Source organism: Protomyctophum parallelum (genome assembly GCF_964188405.1).
Source record: "Protomyctophum parallelum genome assembly, chromosome: 7".
NCBI classification, from domain to species: domain Eukaryota; kingdom Metazoa; phylum Chordata; class Actinopteri; order Myctophiformes; family Myctophidae; genus Protomyctophum; species Protomyctophum parallelum.
Genome location: NC_139705.1, coordinates 52,751,889 through 52,773,664, shown reverse-complemented (window position 1 = coordinate 52,773,664; position 21,776 = coordinate 52,751,889).

Sequence of the window (21,776 nt, the reverse complement as noted above, 5' to 3'; positions counted from 1 at the left end):
GGTGGCAGCTTGTTGAGGAGTCGTGCAACATGTGAGCCGCATCTAAGTTCTGTGTCTCCCTCTGGGCCTAGGGTAGACACTTGCTATTTTCCGTAACACTAATTGGTGGGGCTGTCCAAACTTGTTGTTTAGTTGTCAATCGGGTCTCTGTTGGTGAAGTCGGGTCTAGGTGGTCTAGAAGATGAGTTAGTCAGGGGATATTAATACAATACCAATGTGTTTGGAAGGGTGTCTACTAACATATCCCACATTGCTTTATATTCAACCACCCTAGGGGAACTTTTGACAGCTGCTGAAAGTTGGGGTACCATCAACAACCTATATAAGGCAAAATGTTCATTATGCTTTAAGTAGCATGTGACATGTCAAACTAGGGAGTTTTCATGATTCTGAATGCATTCCAAACATTAGCTATGCACGAAGAACACTCCTTGGGCTGAAAACGGCCATAGCCGTCATCACAAAATGAGGTCAGCACATTTGGGCAAGTGGATATATGGCCGAATTTAGCCCAAGGGGTTTGACCCCTAGTTTGGCCATAGACTCCCTAGTTTGGCCATAGCCACTTGGTATGGTACCCAACTTTCAGCAGCTGTCAAAAATGTTCAATAGAAACCAATGTGGGATATGTTAGTAGACACCTTTACAAACACATTGGTGAAAAAAATTTTGGTAAGAAATGTATTCACAGATTTAACATTATTCTGATAATATTCCCTGACTAAATTGGTAAAATAATAGCAGGTCCACCATTTTTGAAAATGGCTGCCATTGTCACAGGATAAATCTAAATAGTACAACTGTATTCCTCCTCCTTGAAAATGTAGGATTAGTCACCAGAATCAAGATCCTAGGTGGTGTAGAACTTGAGTTATTGGGAAATAACAGAAAGTTGGCGGCCATTTTGAAAAATGTCTACCATGGTCACAGGACAAATCTAAATAGTACCAATGTATCCCACATCCTTGAAAATGTATGATTAGTCACCAGAATCAAGATCCTAGGTGGTGTGGAACTTGAGTTATTGTAAAATAACAGCAGGTGGCGGCCATTTTGAAAATGGCTGCCATGGTCACAGGGCCAATATAAATAGTACCACTGTATTCCTCATCCTTGAAAATGTGGGATTAGTCACCAGAATCAAGATCCTAGGTGGTCTAGAACCTAAATCAGTTAAACTTGTCAACTCCGTCAGATGTTCGTCAACTCCGTCAGACGTTCGTCCCGTGATGTTTTTGTTAATTTCCAAAGAAATAGAAAATTCGATGTTAAATATTTTGTGCTTATGTATTGAAACACCAACTGAAATGATACGTAATGATGTTTTTTTTTTTTTTTTACATGGTTTTCATGTTATAATATTGAAAATAAAGGTTGAAATGACGGATTTGAGAAATTGGATATTTCATAATAGTGTGATATTGGAACAAAACAATATTAAAAGAATTGTATTACTTAACTTGATTACTGAAAGCCATTATAAGATAACTGAGGACTTTATATTAATGTTGAAATTATCAAATTCAATTAAAAGGGATTTTAGTGTGTCTGACGGAGTTGACAAGAATCAGGTATTAAGTGCATAAATGTCCCATTTTAGAAATAAATGTTATGCGAAAAACCTGTTCCTTCTCAAGATTGGTAGTTGAGACCTGTGTCTACAAATACATCTATTTGATTTGAATGTATCTTAAAAAAAAAAAAAATCTAGTTTGAAAAAAGTTTTGTCCCTTATCTCAAGAATGGGTGATATATATATATATATGTGTGTCAGTGAGTTCCGTTTTTTACATAAAATAAACAAGGCCTCCATTTTAGAATCAGTCACTCATTCACTTGTACATTTCCCAAGTCTCAAACTAAACCAAAGCACAACATTTCTGTATAAGTCTTAGATCAAACAAAAGAAGAAACTTTTGCACACTTTACTAACCTGTGTTGTACAGGGGAAATATAGACAGAAGATTGATGTTGCATCATCAGCAGGCTGCAAATCTGTCTGAAGAACGGAAGCCTCCGTGGTCCATATAGCCTACCACACAAACCATGCTCACCATAGGGTGATCTCACCCTGGTGGCGTGACTCAGTAACTACTATTACTATAGTTTGAACACAACTGGAATTGGCCTCTCTCAAAAACAAATACATAACATTAAATAAAAACAAAACAACAATTGTGCACATACAGTTGTGTCACATAATGAAGCAGAAATATATAATGTAGATAGTGATGCAATGAGGGTAAAACTCCAACAAAAAGTCACCACCATACTAATGATGACTGGTCAACAACCCATCTATATACAAGAATGTGTAAATTGGGGGATACTTGGAGACAATGACAGTTAAAGTGTGTAGATTATACTGAGTGGGCCATCTGCATTTAAAATGCAAATAATGGGGGGGTTATTTCAGATCCTGGATGTGTTTGTTCCGTTATTTTACTAAATAAGAAACTCTACTTTTAACTGAGGCAAAATGTTTCCACTGTTGATTTGTGTAACACAAATAGACTAACACATCACATCACAATGCGTTCAGTTATATTTATGATTAATTCACCAAGCTCAAATACATAAATAGGCTATACTAAATATACTATCTAATATACTATCATTAAATTACAGTGAAACAAGGAATATGATTGAGATTTAAATTGAATATTGTGACTTGTTTATTTCTATCTGCAGCATAATGTTGGTGTGACATGTTCCACAAAAGCAATACAGTATAACAACAGTATCACACTAATAAAACATGTAGGGTCAGATGTAATGAAGCAGAAATATATAATGTAGAAACAATACAAAATGTCAGAAGAAAAAGGCTCTACAAACTCCAACAAAAAGTCACCACCATACTAATGTGTGTGTGTGTGTGTGTGTGTGTGTGTGTGTGTGTGTGTGTGTGTGTGTGTGTGTGTGTGTGTGTGTGTGTGTGTGTGATCACAGCAATGGTGTTTTTTCTTTGTCAAGCTTCTTTGTTCATTCACCTCTGGTAGGTCAGGGCAGTCAGACTGATGATGTGACCCTGGAGTGGAATCAAATACAACATAAAATTGTTGATAGGTTGATAAGTAGACAACAATATTAATTAACAAGTAATTATTGTGCAACACATCCCTGTCATGTAGCTAACTGTTTAAACAATGGACTTAACCTTAGCATGATTAAAATATAGGGATTCAGTTATTACTATTACTAATAATACTACAAATATTTTGTAGTTGCTGTGATGCAAAACACAAATGATCTACAGCAAAGCTACAGATAAGATAATAAAAATAACATTACTATTGAGAATATTGAGGGAATAAAAACAGAACAGTAGGAGAGAAAAGGGAGGTTGAGTAACATACCAAGGTCTTTGGGTTCCTCCTGTTCAGCAGAAATGTCCCTGGTGGGTTCGAGAGAGTTCATCTTCACCTGAAGTCTGCAGTCCACAGTCAGATGTGATCAGATAGGATCCTGGAGGAGTTGTGGAGAAATGACACAGAACAAGTCTTCTTATACCAGAGAGCCACTAACTGCTTTGAATGATTGACTAAGAGAACAATAGAACCATCTCTCCACCAATCACAGTCTAACATACTGTCCTCCACCCTCCCTCCTCCCCACAGATATACTCACTCAATGGATCCAAAGTGGTCACACAATAAATAAATAAAAGGTGTTACACGCCCCAGGGGTGTGGCTTAGTAAACATATATATGTTGTAACTGATCTGCCAGGTTAACCTGAATAAACAGGGAGACAGAGTCAGTTTCAGTGTTGTTCGTTTCTCTCTTCCTTGTCATCTGATTTATTAACAATTATGCAGGTTCAATTACCATTTGCTTTTCTTTCTTTGTTTTAAAGAGTTTCACTTACTGTATGAACATTCACATTTTCACACAATAAACCCATCTTTTCTTATACATATTCATCAACATCACAATACATATTTTCCATTCATATTCCCATATGTTTACTTTTCTCAGCATCAAAATACTGTAATATACTGTTTGGCTTTTACCAATGTGTTGTTTAGAATAAATTATTTTTTAACTGTCAAGTCTCCATGCACTTATTTATATAACCATGAATTATCTGTATCATGAAATTACATTCTCATCAAATTAAATTGCTTCTGTTCTTAAAACAGGTTAACAGCACTGTAATGACATGCTACATACTAGGCTACAAGATACATTTCAAGGCATAGGCCTGGAGAGGATTATTAAATATTATAATACCGAAAATAAACATGTCTCAAAGTACACAGTAGAAACACATTTAACATTACAACAGGAGCTTTTACCACCAAGGGAGCAACACAAATACTGCCAGTGAAAACAACTAAAACGCCACGTTTGTGAGCAGCAGTAGCCTAATGGCTGCCATGAATCTGACTGCTTAGGTCTAGATTCAACTACAAATCAAATTACTACAGAATAACGTCATTTCTGGCATAAAACCAAGACAAGCTTTGTTTTATAGTACACAGTGCTCATAGTAAACATGTTTTATGTCCTAATAATATATGTACCTGAATAAACAGGGAAAAACGGGAGACAGAGTCAGTTTCAGTATTGTTCGTTTCTCTCTTCCTTGTCATCTGAAGAAAGACGTCACCTGACCTCCTATCTAACCTGACTCACAAGAACGCCTTTGCCACCTGGTGGCGGAATGTGGAATAGGTCCATTCCTACAACAGCTCATTCCCAAGACACAATAAGTCTGTTCAAAATACAAAAACACATAACAAAAATGTGACTACACTTTTGGGTACGTCACATAAGCATTTAAGATTAGACCAAGGACTGAGAAACTGTGATTTGTGAAACTGTGATTTGTGTTATTATGATCTACTAAATGATATGTCATGTTACTGACTGGATGTCATCAACAAACTGGACTCCTAGTCTACACACTAGGTACAATAGATACAATCTATTTATTAAAATAAATTCAAATCACAATGTAAGTCTCATCAGGCTCCATTTAAAGTAGTAACACCTCCCCTTTGTCTTGGAGTGGTGAAAACCCTCCTCACAGCTCTCCTCCAGTTAACTGCAGTCAGGCTCAAAAAAAGGGAAAGTGGGCGCCGTGCCTTCAAATTCAAAGCTCCATCTGATTGGAATGACCTACCAAGTCCATTTAGATCAATCACTTCCCTCAATGTATTTAAGGAATACATTTTCATACACCTTCTAACACCATGCTCATGCTTCTAAATTAACGTACTCTTCTTGGCAGTTGTCTTTGTTTTCCATAAACATAACATACTGACTGATCTGCATGTACCTTCATGTGTTCCCTGCTGGTTCGGTGATGCTGTTCATTATTATCACATATGCATGCTGGTATTGCTTGTTTGTTTTTTCCTTAGCCTATCATGGTTTTATTGTGCAATGGGTATATTTTCCCCATATGAACTCTGCTATTTAGGGTTGAAACAGTGGGGTGGGAGGGAGTTATCTTTGGAAGAGCTTTTCTTTTCTTTTGTCTGTATGTATGGTTATACTGTTGTATTGTTTTGTGAACTGTATTGTACAATGTATCTGTGTTGAGGACCCCCTCTAAAATGAGATGTGACATCTCAAGGGGCTTATCCTTTCAATAAAGGTATATATATTATATGCTCGTATATGACGGAGCATTCCGTCATAAGCAGCTGATGGTCCAAAGTGTGGTCTAAAAATACAATGTGTGAACAACCCCTGATTTTTTTTTAATCTAATTTACAGAAAATCTGCAGGTCAAATGACAGTAAAACAACGAATGAGACTGAAATTGAATCGAGACTTTTATTTCTATCTGCAGCATAATGTTGGTGTGACATGTTCAGTGTACAGTATAACAGCAGTATCATAATAATGAAATGTGTAGCGTCAGATGTAATGAAGCAGAAATAAATCATAATCGTAAAATCATAAATCATAAAAAGAGGCTCTAACAGACTCCAACACAAAGTCACGACCATACTTCGATTTTAATTATTTCTCTGAAAGACTCTGTGAATAAGAAATACCACAAAATAACTGTATGCAAGTTTCCTTGTAATGAAAAATGTGAAAAAATCATCAACACTTTTACGTGGATGTGCTAAGCTCTTGTCATAATGTAAATACTAGGGTTTCTCTCTAGTGTGAATTATCCGGTGGATTTTAAGGCTGGACAAACGAGAGAAGTGTCGTGCACAATGATCGCATCCATAGGGTTTCTCTCCAGTGTGAATTATTGTGTGTGTTTTAAGGTCGGTCAATTGAGAGAAGTGTTGTCCACACTGATCACATCCATAGGGTTTCTCTCCAGTGTGAATTCTCTGGTGTCTTTTAAGGCTGGACATTGTAGAGAAGTGTTGTCCACATTCATCACACCCATAGGGTTTCTCTCTAGTGTGGATTCTCTGGTGGGTTTTAAGGTTGGAGATTCGGGAGAATTTTTGTCCACATTGATCACATCCATAGGGTTTCTCTCCAGTGTGAAATCTCTGGTGTCTTTTAAGGCTGGAGATTGTAGAGAAGTGTTGTCCACACTGATCACATCCATAGGGTTTCTCCCCAGTATGAATTATCTGGTGGCTTTTAAGGGTAGACATTTGAGAGAAGTGTTGTCCACACTGATCACATCCATAGGGTTTTTCTCCAGTGTGAATTCTCTGGTGTGTTTTAAGGGTGGAGATTTCAGAGAAGTGTTGTCCACACTGATCACATCCATAGGGTTTCTCTCCAGTGTGAATTCTCTGGTGTTTTTTAAGGCTGGACTACATTCTTTAATTCCCTCGAATCCCTATTCAATTATTGAGCCTCTCTCTGTCAGTCAGTCAGTCACGCCACCATATATGGCCGTCAGTCCGTCACGCATCATGACTCGTCACGCCACCATATATGGCCATCAGTCCGTTACGCCTCATGACACGTCACGCCACCATATATGGCCGCCAGTCCGTCACGCCTCATGACACGCTCCATATATGGCCGTCTCCATAGGCCTATATGAACATCACGACACTGACCTCATCAAACCCTGGATAACCATACATGGAGAACACTGCATCATCACGTAGATCTGCATATATGGAGTTCTGAACAGGCCTGAAAATGAAGGCCCGGCCCTACCTGGGCCCTGAATGGGCTGGCCCGAGGCCCCGCCTACAGCCTTACTAATTAGCACACATTGCAGGCCCTAACCGGACGAAAACAAAAATATATATGGGCATTATATAGGCAAGCGATTTAGTGTTGATGATGAAAAGTTGCCATTCTACCATGTTTAGCTGAATATGCCTATGTGTTCAGTCACACACGCACGCACGGACAGACACATGCATGGATGCATCCATAGTATTAGTCGACGAAATCTACACTGCTCTGCACGCACGCACGCACACACACACACACACACACACACACACACACACACACACACACACACACACACACACACACACACACACACACACACACACACACACACACACACACACACACGCCACACAATCTGGGTCAGATGATGCAATGAGTGTAGCATGAGTGTAGTGTGAACTCCCCCTCTAGTGAAATCAAATTCAAAGCACTTTGCCAAGGACTATATGAATTATGGATCAGAAGCTAAATTAACTTGAAAGTGAAAGGTGCGCTCAGTAGAGATCAGATCAACGCCATGCAGGAGGCATGCCCAGAATGATCTGTATTTGGCTGTGGACCCCCATCAGACAATATGTTGTTTTGTACAAATGTACATTTTCACGATTCTTCAAAAATAGCAGATTTACAAGCTCTATTGTAGATTGTCTATTGCAGACATATAGCTTGTAATTGTCTGAAGATTCTGACCTTCAAATGTACATCATTTTTGTATTGATTGTATTGCTGTATTGTTCTTTCTGCTTTGGCAATGTAAACGTATGTTTTATCATGCCAATAAAGCCCTTTGAATTGAATTGTCTGCTGAATCACCAAACCTCTCAACGGGTTCAACTCTTTTCATTTGTTTTGGAAACACAGTTGATATTTTGAGGGGGAAAAAAGCAAAGTCACAAAACTTCTGGTCATTTGGAAAATAATGTGGTAATTTTCCACAGGTTTAAATATAATGGCACATTGTTCACTGTGAGTTTCAAATCAAGGTTAATTGTGTACCTCGATGGGAAGAGAATTTGAGCAGTACCAAAACAGCAGCAGATCACTGAACCTAGTGTTATCGGGCGTCGCAGCCCCGCCCCTGGAGAGAGACCCGGAAAATAAATCCTTGTTCATTTTCCTCATAGGAAGTATTTATTCAAAGACGTTTACGCTGCGGACAAATTGAATATTGTGACTTGTTTATTTCTATGTGCAGCATAATGTTGGTGTGACATGTTCCACAAAAGCAATACAGTATCAACAATAGAGACTTTTATTTCTATCTGCAGCATAATGTTGGTGTGACATGTTCAGTGTACAGTATAACAGCAGTATCATAACAATGAAACATGTAGCGTCAGATGTAATGAAGCAGAAATAAATCATGGTTGTCAGAATTAATGTAGATATATTGATGCAAAGGGTGGAAAAAAGAGACTCTAACAGACTCCAACACAAAGTCACCACCATAACTTTCGGTTTGAATAATTATCTAAAAAAATATCTGAAAGACCCAGTGAATAAGAAATACCACAGAAAAGAAATACCACAAAAAAGAACAGGTCATTTAACCAGTAGGCCTATACAAGTTCACTTGTAATAAAAAATGTAAAAAAGAAAAGAAAAATATCACCATACAACACTTTTACATGGATGTGCTAAGCTCTTGTCATAATGTAAACACTAGGGTTTCTCTCCAGTGTGAATTCTCTGGTGTGTTTTAAGGCTGGACAAATGAGAGAAGTGTTGTCCACAATGATCACATCCATAGGGTTTTTCTCCAGTGTGAATTCTATGGTGTCTTTTAAGGCTGGACATTTCAGAGAAGTGTTGTCCACAATGATCACATCCATAGGGTTTCTCTCCAGTGTGAATTATCTGGTGTGATTTAAGGTGGGCCAATTGAGAGAAGTGTTGTCCACATTGATCACATCCATAGGGTTTTTCTCCAGTGTGAATCCTCTTGTGTGTTTTAAGGCTGGACATTGTAGAGAAGTGTTGTCCACATTGATCACATCCATAGGGTTTCTCTCCAGTGTGAATTCTCTGGTGTGTTTTAAGGCTGGACAATTGAGAGAAGTGTTGTCCACAATGATCACATCCATAGGGTTTCTCTCCAGTGTGAATTCTCTTGTGTGTTTTAAGGCTGGACATTTCAGAGAAGTGTTGTCCACACTGATCACATCCATAGGGTTTCTCTCCAGTGTGAATTCTCTGGTGTGTTTTAAGGTGAGCCAATTGAGAGAAGTGTTGTCCACACTGATCACATCCATACGGTTTTTCTCCAGTGTGAATTCTCTGGTGTGTTTTAAGGCTGGACAATTGAGAGAAGTGTTGTCCACACTGATCACATCCATAGGGTTTCTCGCCAGTGTGAATTCTTTGGTGTCTGTTAAGGTGGGCCAATTGAGAGAAGTGTTGTCCACACTGATCACAGCAATGGTGTTTTTTCTTTGTCAAGATTCTTTGTTCATTCATTGGTAGGTCAGGGCAGTCAGACTGATGATGAGACACTGGATTGGAAACAAATACAAAATAAAGATTGTTGATGGGTTGATAAGTAGACAACAAAAGTAATTGTTGTGCAACAAATCCCTGTCATGTAGCTAACTATTAAAACAATACAATTAAAAACCTTAGCACGATTAAAATATAGAGATTCAGTTATTACTTAATCCTTAAATAATACTACAAATATTTGGTAGTTGCTGTGATGCAAAACACAAATGATCTACAGCAAAGCTACTAATAATAAGCTAACAATAAAATGACTATTGAGAATATTGAGGGAATAAGAACAGAACAGTGAAAAGGGAGGTTGAGTAACATACCAAGGTCTTTGGGTTCCTCCTGTTCAGCAGAAATGTCCCTGGTGGGTTCAAGAGAGTTCATCTTCACCTGAAGTCTGCAGTCCACAGTCAGATGTGACCAGAAAGGATCCTGGATGAGTTGTGGAGAAATGACACAGACCAAGTCTTCTTATACCAGAGAGACACTAACTGCTTTGAATGATTGACTAAGAGAACAATAGAACCATCTCTCCACCAATCACAGTCTGACATACTGCCCTCCACCCTCCCTCCTCCCCACAGATATACTCACTCAATGGATCCAAAGTGGTCGTTACAGGCCTCACGATTGAGTTGCCTGATGGCAGAAGATAAGTCCTGTGTTGTACAGGGTAAATATAGACGGAAGATTTATGTTGCGTTAATCAGCAGGCTGCAAATCTGTCTTTATTCACAGAATCTTATTTTCATATTATTTCTCTTTTTCTCTCTTTAAATTCAGTCATATTCATCACATTCAATAATCACATATTCATAGTTCACAATTCACAATAAACTGTTACTGTAGAATAATACAACTTTACACATTTGGTCTTTTCTGTTGTCACATTTCACCAACATACTGTATAGAAAATACATTTGTACTGTATGTGCTCCAAAACTCACATTTATAATACTGTTACTTTTATCAGTCTGTTCTTTACTTTTCCAGTTAATACTGTAAAACTGTTTAAACCTTGTATTGTTTACTTTTTTAGTCAGTCTTACTGCACACAGAACGTTTTTTTATAAAGAACACAATGCACTGAATTAATCAATAGCCTACACTTGTTCACAAAATATCACAAAACATGTGTACATTATCACACCCAACCCTATGCTAAACTGTGGTGTTAATATATATATATATATATATATATATATATATATATATATATATATATATGTGTGTCAGTGAGTTCCGTTTTTTACATAAAATAAACAAGGCCTCCATTTTAGAATCAGTCACTCATTCACTTGTACATTTCCCAAGTCTCAAACTAAACCAAAGCACAACATTTCTGTATAAGTCTTAGATCAAACAAAAGAAGAAACTTTTGCACACTTTACTAACCTGTGTTGTACAGGGGAAATATAGACAGAAGATTGATGTTGCATCATCAGCAGGCTGCAAATCTGTCTGAAGAACGGAAGCCTCCGTGGTCCATATAGCCTACCACACAAACCATGCTCACCATAGGGTGATCTCACCCTGGTGGCGTGACTCAGTAACTACTATTACTATAGTTTGAACACAACTGGAATTGGCCTCTCTCAAAAACAAATACATAACATTAAATAAAAACAAAACAACAATTGTGCACATACAGTTGTGTCACATAATGAAGCAGAAATATATAATGTAGATAGTGATGCAATGAGGGTAAAACTCCAACAAAAAGTCACCACCATACTAATGATGACTGGTCAACAACCCATCTATATACAAGAATGTGTAAATTGGGGGATACTTGGAGACAATGACAGTTAAAGTGTGTAGATTATACTGAGTGGGCCATCTGCATTTAAAATGCAAATAATGGGGGGGTTATTTCAGATCCTGGATGTGTTTGTTCCGTTATTTTACTAAATAAGAAACTCTACTTTTAACTGAGGCAAAATGTTTCCACTGTTGATTTGTGTAACACAAATAGACTAACACATCACATCACAATGCGTTCAGTTATATTTATGATTAATTCACCAAGCTCAAATACATAAATAGGCTATACTAAATATACTATCTAATATACTATCATTAAATTACAGTGAAACAAGGAATATGATTGAGATTTAAATTGAATATTGTGACTTGTTTATTTCTATCTGCAGCATAATGTTGGTGTGACATGTTCCACAAAAGCAATACAGTATAACAACAGTATCACACTAATAAAACATGTAGGGTCAGATGTAATGAAGCAGAAATATATAATGTAGAAACAATACAAAATGTCAGAAGAAAAAGGCTCTACAAACTCCAACAAAAAGTCACCACCATACTAATGTGTGTGTGTGTGTGTGTGTGTGTGTGTGTGTGTGTGTGTGTGTGTGTGTGTGTGTGTGTGTGTGTGTGTGTGTGTGTGTGTGTGTGTATGTGTGTGTGTGTGTGTGTGTGTGTGTGTGTGTGTGTGTGTGTGTGTGTGTGTGTGTGTGTGTGTGTGTGTGTGTGTGTGCGTGCGCAAGCGTGTGGTAGGTTTTATTTCAGATGTTTGTTCCGTTATTTTATTAAATAAGAAACTTTGTGTAACAGTTTTACTGCCAGGGTGCTTAGCTGGAGGAAATCAATAGCCTACAATATATTGGCAAATTATTCATGCTAAATGATCTATCACACTAATTGTTTCTGCTGTTAAACTATGGTTTAATTGGAGGATGAGCTGAGTTGATTGTGCTGAGTTGATTTCCTCCAATATAATTGGAGGAAATAAATAAATGATTATAAAAAAAAGTCTGAAAAAACAGATCTGATATGGTATGGATGCGTGGATTATATGCCTATACATGGATGGTGGCAGTATAAGTGCATAATGGTGCTTATACGATATCTCAGAAATATGGGAAGTGTTCACTTTTAACATTCACAAAAACATGAGTTTTTGTTACATTAAAGACACCAATTTGTCATTTTGTAAACAAAAGGGCAGAGCCATGGGCTGTCCTTTTATAAGGAGGGGGAGGGACTAGGACAAGTGGGTGGTCTTAAAGGAGGAGGCGGCGACGTAAAATCAACCTCAGTTAACAATATATTGTTAAGGGGCCCCGGCCGCCCCTATATATTTTTTTAGGCCTCTTTTTATTTTTTCTCCCGACCTGGGTGTGCCCTCAGGCGTAACGTCATGGGCCCCCACGCAATCGCGTTGTCTGCGTCACGGTAGGAACGCCCCCTGGGCTCAGGGCTGGTGAGTGGTCCTTGAGGGATGGTGAGTGGTCCTTGAGGTGGTCCTTGAGGTCCTTGAGGGATGGTGAGTGGTCCTTGAGGGATGGTGAGTGGTCCTTGAGGGATGGTGAGTGGTCCTTGAGGGATGGTGAGTGGTCCTTGAGGGATGGTGAGTGGTCCTTGAGGGATGGTGAGTGGTCCTTGAGGTGGTCCTTGAGGTCCTTGAGGGATGGTGAGTGGTCCTTGAGGGATGGTGAGTTTGGAAGAAAAAAGCTAAAAGGAGTACAGTATTGTACAGTATAATTATGAATTGTTCAATGCACAGTGCTGCCTTTGTTTCTATTCTATTCCACGCCAACTCTCAAACCACATGAAAAAAAAATCTATTTAGGCACTGAAGCTCATTTAAATGAATTACTCAAAATCCATGTACTGCTCTTCTGTTTCCAGTAGATGTCACTAAAGTATTACCTTTTCCTCTTTCGGTTGAAGTCACGTCCACACACAGCCATTCATTTTATTTCATTATATCAATATTTATCATCTTTCAAATATAAAGGTTGTTACACACAGATAGTGATTTTAATTTTGATTGATTGATTGATTGATTGTAATATTCATTAACAGTTTGCAGAATTACAGTAAATGTATAGGCACAAACTCAATACAAAGACTGTTAACTGTGAGTGGACGACGCAATTAACTAGCATTACACTTGTTTACAAGAGGGTCCACCTTGTTCAATTCATCACAAATGCCGTGCAAGGCAATCACTATATAGCATATAGTTGCATTATACTGTAGGCCTATACCAGGGGTGGGCAACTTTGACGATGTCGAGGGCCAATATATTTCCACAGTGTATATTACTGTTGTACTAGCAATAGCTGATCTACAAGCTCAAAACGCGTCGCAATGCAACACGTTTTGAGCTTGTAGATCTTTTGCTATATTTGAATTGAAAACCTGCATCATTCTTTGCTATTTTTGAATTGGAATCCTGAATTGAATTTCAAAGGCATGTAGTTATATTTATGTTAACTTTATGAACATAATGAGCATTTTATGGGGTCCTTGACATGAAATATTGAGTCTATTGAGGTCTATAGAAACATAGGTTATTTCAGAAAACTGTCAGGATTCAGAATAATTATTTATCAGGCCTAAATGGGTTAATCACACACCGTGTGTGTTAGCCCTCAGCTTACACGGGCCATAGAATTGGCCCGGCACCCAATTGGAACAGGTGGGAAGCGGCCATCCTGGTACCGCACCGTCCCAGATGGAACAGGTGGGAAGCGGCCATCCTGGTACCGCACCGTCCCAGATGGAACAGGTGGGAAGTCAAATCACAATGTAAGTCTCATCAGCTTTTAATCAAATTAAATGTATTGCTTGAATTACTTGTGTAATTTGGGTATTTTTGTGGAGTGACACTGTTTACTTATTCCATCACTGAACAAACCACAGGGTATATGGAATGACATTTAAACAGTCTTGTTACCAACTAATTGAAAATAAATATCCAACAAATTCACAAGATTATAATGTGTATTATCTTGCATGATACTGTGCAGTAACTTAGTTAGGATCAAAAGGTCACTTTAAAGAAGAGTGCAGCCTGAAAGTAGTAACACCTCCCCTTTGTCTTGGAGTGGTGAAAACCCTCCTCACAGCTCTCCTCCAGTTAACTGCAGTCAGGCTCCATTTAAAGTAGTAACACCTCCCCTTTGTCTTGGAGTGGTGAAAACCCTCCTCACAGCTCTCCTCCAGTTAACTGCAGTCAGGCTCCATTTAAAGTAGTAACACCTCCCCTTTGTCTTGGAGTGGTGAAAACCCTCCTCACAGCTCTCCTCCAGTTAACTGCAGTCAGGCTCCATTTAAAGTAGTAACACCTCCCCTTTGTCTTGGAGTGGTGAAAACCCTCCTCACAGCTCTCCTCCAGTTAACTGCAGTCAGGCTCCATTTAAAGTAGTAACACCTCCCCTTTGTCTTGGAGTGGTGAAAACCCTCCTCACAGCTCTCCTCCAGTTAACTGCAGTCAGGCTCCATTTCAATGTGAAAGGCTCATAACACATAGATGATGATGGACCATCATCAGAGATATGTTCATAGACACAAGTTTCAATGTGCTTTTCTTTGACAAATAAATGCAAACCCAGAGATGTCAAAAGTTATTGATCAAGTTCTTCACTGTGCAATATGATTGTAATTTAGAATTATAAAAAGGTATGAGAATTAAACTGAATATTGTTTATTTCTATCTGCAGCATAATGTTGGTGTGACATGTTCCACAAAAGCAATACAGTATCACACTAATAAAACATGTAGGGTCAGATGTAATGAAGCAGAAATATATAATGTAGATAGAGTGACGCAATGAGGGTAAAACTCCAACAAAAAGTCACCACCATACTAATGATGACTGGTCAACAACCCATCTAGATACAAGAATGTGTAAATTGGGGGATACTTGGAGACAATGACAGTTAAAGTGTGTAGATTATACTGAGAGGGCCATCTGCATTTAAAATGCAAATAAGGCAACAATATGTGTGTGTGTGTGTGTGTGTGTGTGTGTGTGTGTGTGTGTGTGTGTGTGTGTGTGTGTGTGTGTGTGTGTGTGTGTGTGTGTGTGTGTGGATTATACCGAACAGTTTAAATCCAGTGTATACAACATTGAAGTAGTAATACTCTCCCACAAGGGAACAGTTTAAATCCAGTGTATACAACATTGAAGTAGTAATACGCTCCCACAAGGGAACAGTTTAAATCCAGTGTATACAACATTGAAGTAGTAATACTCTCCTACAAGGGAACAGTTTAAATCCAGTGTACAACCTTGAAGTTGCAATACTCTCCTACAAGGGAACAGTTTAAATCCAGTGTATACAACATTGAAGTTGTAATACTCTCCTACAAGGGAACAGTTTAAATCCAGTGTATACAACATTGAAGTTGTAATACTCTCCTACAAGGGAACAGTTTAAATCCAGTGTATACAACCTTGAAGTTGCAATACTCTCCCACAAGGGAACAGTTTTATACAACCTTGTGAACTTCTAAATCATTTGATGGACTAAAAGCACAACCACACACATTGCAATGGATGTCTCTCTGAATGTGAATTATCTGGTGTATTATGGGGATGTGTAGAATAAATCTTAATGAAAAGCATATGATCATATTATGTGTGTAATCTTGTTCCGATTATAGACCTTCATGGATCCCATTTAATAATGGGATCTATGTTCCTGTAGAAACTGAATTTGCACGTGCTTGCTCCATATTCCTCCAGAACGATACAACCTGGTACAGTTTCTTCTTCCACAAATGTTATGTTCTCTAGTGGTCCAGTTTATGAATACCTACCAAGTGTGGTCAAGTGTGAACAATCTCTGAAACAAAGTAAATCTAAATCTAATTTACAGAAAATATGCAGGTCAAATGACAGTAAAACAAAGAATAAGATTGAAATTGAATATCGAGACTTTTATTTCTATCTGCAGCATAATGTTGGTGTGACATGTTCAGTGTACAGTAAAACATTTATGATTAGTTCACAAAGCTCAAATACATAAATATACTAAATATACCATCTAATATACAGCGAATTACAGTGAAACAAGGAATACGATTGAGAATTAATATTGTGACTTGTTTATTTCTATCTGCAGCATAATGTTGGTGTGACATGTTCCACAAAAGCAATACAGTATCACACTAATAAAACATGTAGGGTCAGATGTAATGAAGCAGAAATATATAATGTAGATAGAGTGATGCAATGAGGGTAAAACTCCAACTAAAAGTCACCACCATACTAATGATGACTGGTCAACAACCCATCTAGATACAAGAATGTGTAAATTGGGGGATACTTGGAGACAATGACAGTTAAAGTGTGTAGATTATACTGAGAGGGCCATCTGCATTTAATTGAGAATTAAATTGAATATTGTGACTTGTTTATTTCTATCTGCAGCATAATGTTGGTGTGACATGTTCCACAAAAGCAATACAGTATCACACTAATAAAACATGTAGGGTCAGATGTAATGAAGCAGAAATATATAATGTAGATAGAGTGATGCAATGGGGGGGGCAAAATGCCAGAAGAAAAAGGCTCTACAGATTCCAACAAAAGGTCACCACCATACTAATTAGTATATACAATGACAACCCATCTAGATACAATAATGTGTAAATTAGGCGGGGCAAGTGAGACCACTCTTGGTCATTCTGCCCAACCTATAAGGGGGAGGGTTGCACATTAGGTTTGATGTGCAAAACACAAAAAAGAATAAAAGGGAGTTCCATTAACAATACATATGTAAACTTATATAAACCTCTGTACTTCTGTTTAGAAGAAATAAAATAAAAAAGACCTCTGAATATCGGTGTTTGGTCAGAGTTATGAGCCTTTTCAGTCGGCCTGTATACAAGAAGTGAACGGCAGGAGTCTGCTGCAGATGGAAAGGCCAAGCAAAGAAGGTGACAAAATATTACAGCGATCCTGATTTATATAAGCTTATATGACTGAGCATTAAGCAATAACTGACAGTTGGATTGTATATGATGGAATACTCAGAAGCATAAGCCGTTAATTTGTTAAAAGACATACACTCGTCCTCTATAATTACGCTTTAGTTAAAGGCTACTGTTCACGCTAATTCTCTGAATGTGAATGATCTGGTGTATTTTGGACATTATGGGGAAGTGTAGAATGAAGCTTAATGGAAAGCATATGACCCGAAAGGTTTAATGTGTAATCCTGTTGCAAACTTGCAATCAATCCAATCATAGACCTTCATGTTCAGTTTCTACAAGAACATGGAGCCCATTATTAAATGGAACCCATGTTCTCGTAGAAACTGAATTTGAACGGGATTGCTTCTTCCAAGTGTGGCCTAAAAATAAAATGTGTGTCTGAACAAGTGTGAACAAAGTTAATCTAAATGTAATTGACAGAAAATCTGCAGCATCTGCAGCATAATGTTGGTGTGACATGTTCAGTATACAGTATAACAGCAGTATCATAATCATGAAACATGCAGCGTCAGATGTAATGAATCAGAAATAAATCATGATCGTCAGAAATAATGTAGATAGATTGATGCAATGGGTGGAAAAATATGGTCTAACAGACTCCAACAAAGTCACATACCTTTCGGTTTTACCACACAAAAACAGGTCATTTAAATAGTATACTAGTATACTTAAAAATGTATAAAAAAATAAAAAAATAAAGATTATAGAGTTAGGGTTACACTTCCAACACTTTTACATGGATGTGCTAAGCCCTTGTCATAATGTAAACACTAGGGTTTCTCTCCAGTGTGAATTCTCTGGTGTGTTTTAAGGCTGGACAAATGAGAGAAGTGTTGTCCACAATGATCACATCCATAGGGTTTTTCTCCAGTGTGGATTCTATGGTGTTTTTTAAGGCTGGACATTTCAGAGAAGTGTCGCCCACAATGCTCACATCCATAGGGTTTCTCTCCAGTGTGAATTCTATGGTGTATTTTAAGTTTGGTAATTTCAGAGAAGTGTCGTCCACAATGATCACATCCATAGGGTTTCTCACCAGTGTGAATTCTATGGTGTTTTTTAAGGCTGGACATTTCAGCGAAGTGTTGTCCACATTGATCACATCCAAAGGGTTTCTCTCCGGTGTGAATTCTCTGGTGGGTTTTAAGGTTGGACATTGTAGAGAAGTGTTGTCCACATTGATCACACCCATAGGGTTTCTCTCCGGTGTGAATTCTCTGGTGGGTTTTAAGGTTGGCCAATTGAGAGAAGTGTTGTCCACAATGATCACATCCATAGGGTTTCTCTCCAGTGTGAATTCTCTGGTGTGTTTTAAGGCTGGACATTTCAGAGAAGTGTTGTCCACATTGATCACATCCATAGGGTTTCTCTCCAGTGTGAATTCTCTGGTGTGTTTTAAGGCTGGACATTGTAGAGAAGTGTTGTCCACATTGATCACATCCATAGGGTTTCTCTCCAGTGTGAATTCTCTGGTGTGTTTTAAGGCTGGACATTTCAGAGAAGTGTTGTCCACATTGATCACATCCATAGGGTTTCTCTCCAGTGTGAATTCTCTGGTCTGTTTTAAGGCTGGACATTGTAGAGAAGTGTTGTCCACATTGATCACATCCATAGGGTTTCTCTCCAGTGTGAATTCTCTGGTGTCTTTTAAGGCTGGACATTGTAGAGAAGTGTTGTCCACATTGATCACACCCATAGGGTTTCTCTCTAGTGTGGATTCTCTGGTGGGTTTTAAGGTTGGAGATTCGGGAGAATTTTTGTCCACATTGATCACATCCATAGGGTTTCTCTCCAGTGTGAAATCTCTGGTGTCTTTTAAGGCTGGAGATTGTAGAGAAGTGTTGTCCACACTGATCACATCCATAGGGTTTCTCCCCAGTATGAATTATCTGGTGGCTTTTAAGGGTAGACATTTGAGAGAAGTGTTGTCCACACTGATCACATCCATAGGGTTTTTCTCCAGTGTGAATTCTCTGGTGTGTTTTAAGGGTGGATATTTCAGAGAAGTGTTGTCCACACTGATCACATCCATAGGGTTTCTCTCCAGTGTGAATTCTCTGGTGTTTTTTAAGGCTGGACATTGTAGAGAAGTGTTGTCCACACTGATCACAGCAATGGCGTTTTTTCTTTGTCAAGCTTCTTTGTTCATTCACCTCTGGTAGGTCAGGGCAGTCAGACTGATGATGAGACAGAGACACTGGATTGGAAACAAATACAACAATATGAATTAACAAGTAATTGTTGTGCAACAAATCCCTGTCATGTAGCTAACTATTAAAACAATGGACTTAAAAACCTTAGCATGACTATAATATAGGGATTCAGTGGTTACTTAATCCTTAAATAATACTACCACATTTTGATTGTTGCTGTGATGCAAAACACAAATGATCTACAGCAAAGCTACAGATAAGATAATAAAAATAACATTACAATTGAGGGAATAAAAACAGAACAGTGGAAAGGGAGGTTGAGTAACATACCAAGGTCTTTGGGTTCCTCCTGTTCAGCAGAAATGTCCCTGGTGGGTTCGAGAGAGTTCATCTTCACCTGAAGTCTGCAGTCCACAGTCAGATGTGATCAGAAATGATCCTGGAGGAGTTGTGGAGAAATGACACAGACCAAGTCTTCTTATACCAGAGAGCCACTAACTGCTTTGAATGATTGACTAAGAGAACAATAGAACCATCTCTCCACCAATCACAGTCTAACATACTGTCCTCCACCCTCCCTCCTCCCCACAGATATACTCACTCAATGGATCCAAAGTGGTCACACAATAAATAAATAAAGTGTTACACGCCCCAGGGGTGTGGATTAGTAAACATATATATTTTGTAACTGATCTGCCAGGTTAACCTGGATAAACAGGGAGACAGAGTCAGTTTCAGTGTTGTTCGTTTCTCTCTTCCTTGTCATCTGATTAATTAACAATTATGCAGGTTCAATTACCCTTTGCTTTTCTTTCTTTGTTTTAAAGAGTTTCACTTACTGTATGAACATTCACATTTTCACACAATACCAATAAACCCATCTTTTCTTATACATATTCATCAACATCACAATACATATTTTCCATTCATATTCCCATACGTTTACTTTGCTCAGCATCAAAATACTGTAATATACTGTTTGGCTTTTACCAATGTGTTGTTTAGAATTAATTATTTTTTAACTGTCATGTCTCCATGCACTTATTTAACCATGAATTATCTGTATCATGAAATCACATTCTCATCAAATTAAATTGCCTCTGTTCTTAAAACAGGTTAACAGCACTGTACTGACATGCTACATACTAGGCTACAAGATACATTTCAAGGCATACTGGAGAGGAGTATTAAATATATAATACCGAAAATAAACATGTCTCAAAGTACACAGTAGAAACACATTTAACATTACAACAGGAGCTTTTACCACCAAGGGAGCATCCCTACTTTACAGTCCCTACAAGGATAAAAAAGGAAAGTGGGCGCTGTGCCTTCAAATTTAAAGCTCCAAGTTAATCTAAATCTAATTGACAGAAAATCTGCAGATCAAATGACAGTAAAACAAAGAAGAAGGTTGAGAATGAAATTGAATATCGAGACTTTTATTTATATCTGTAATAATGTTGGTGTGACATGTTCAGTGTACAGTATTACAGCAGTATCATAATAACATGCAGTGTCAGATCTTGGTCGTCAGAAATAATTTAATGACTGGTCAACAACCCATCTAGATACAAGAATGTGTAAATTGGGGGATACTTGGAGACAATGACTAAAGTGTGTAGATTATACTGAGAGGGCCATCTGCATTTAAAATGCAAATAAAACAACATGTGTGTGTGTGTGTGTGTGTGTGTGTGTGTGTGTGTGTGTGTGTGTGTGTGTGTGTGTGTGTGAGTGTGTGTGTGTGTGTGTGTGTGTGTGTGTGTGTGTGTGTGTGTGTGTGAGTGTGTGTGTGTGTGTGTGTGAATTATACTGAGATTGAATCTGCATTTAAAATGTATAAATTGATTGAGTGCAACAAGCTGGTGTTAAATTATATTTTTAAGACAAAACTTAACCTGTACATTAAAACCAGCTAAGTGGCCTTGTTGTTAGAGTGTCCGCCCTGAGACTGGGAGGTCGGGGGTTCGATCACAGTGCCTCCCTGCTTGGCATTCAGTGTCAAGGCTTGGATATGTGGTAAGTCCCTGTGACATACTAGCATCATGTCCAACAAATAATAATACAATGTGTGAACAAGTGTGAACAACCCCTGATTTTTTTTAATCTAATTTACAGAAAATCTGCAGGTCAAATGACAGTAAAACAACAAATGAGACTGAAATTGAATATCGACTTTTATTTCTATCTGCAGCATAATGTTGGTGTGACATGTTCAGTGTACAGTATAACAGCAGTATCATAATAATG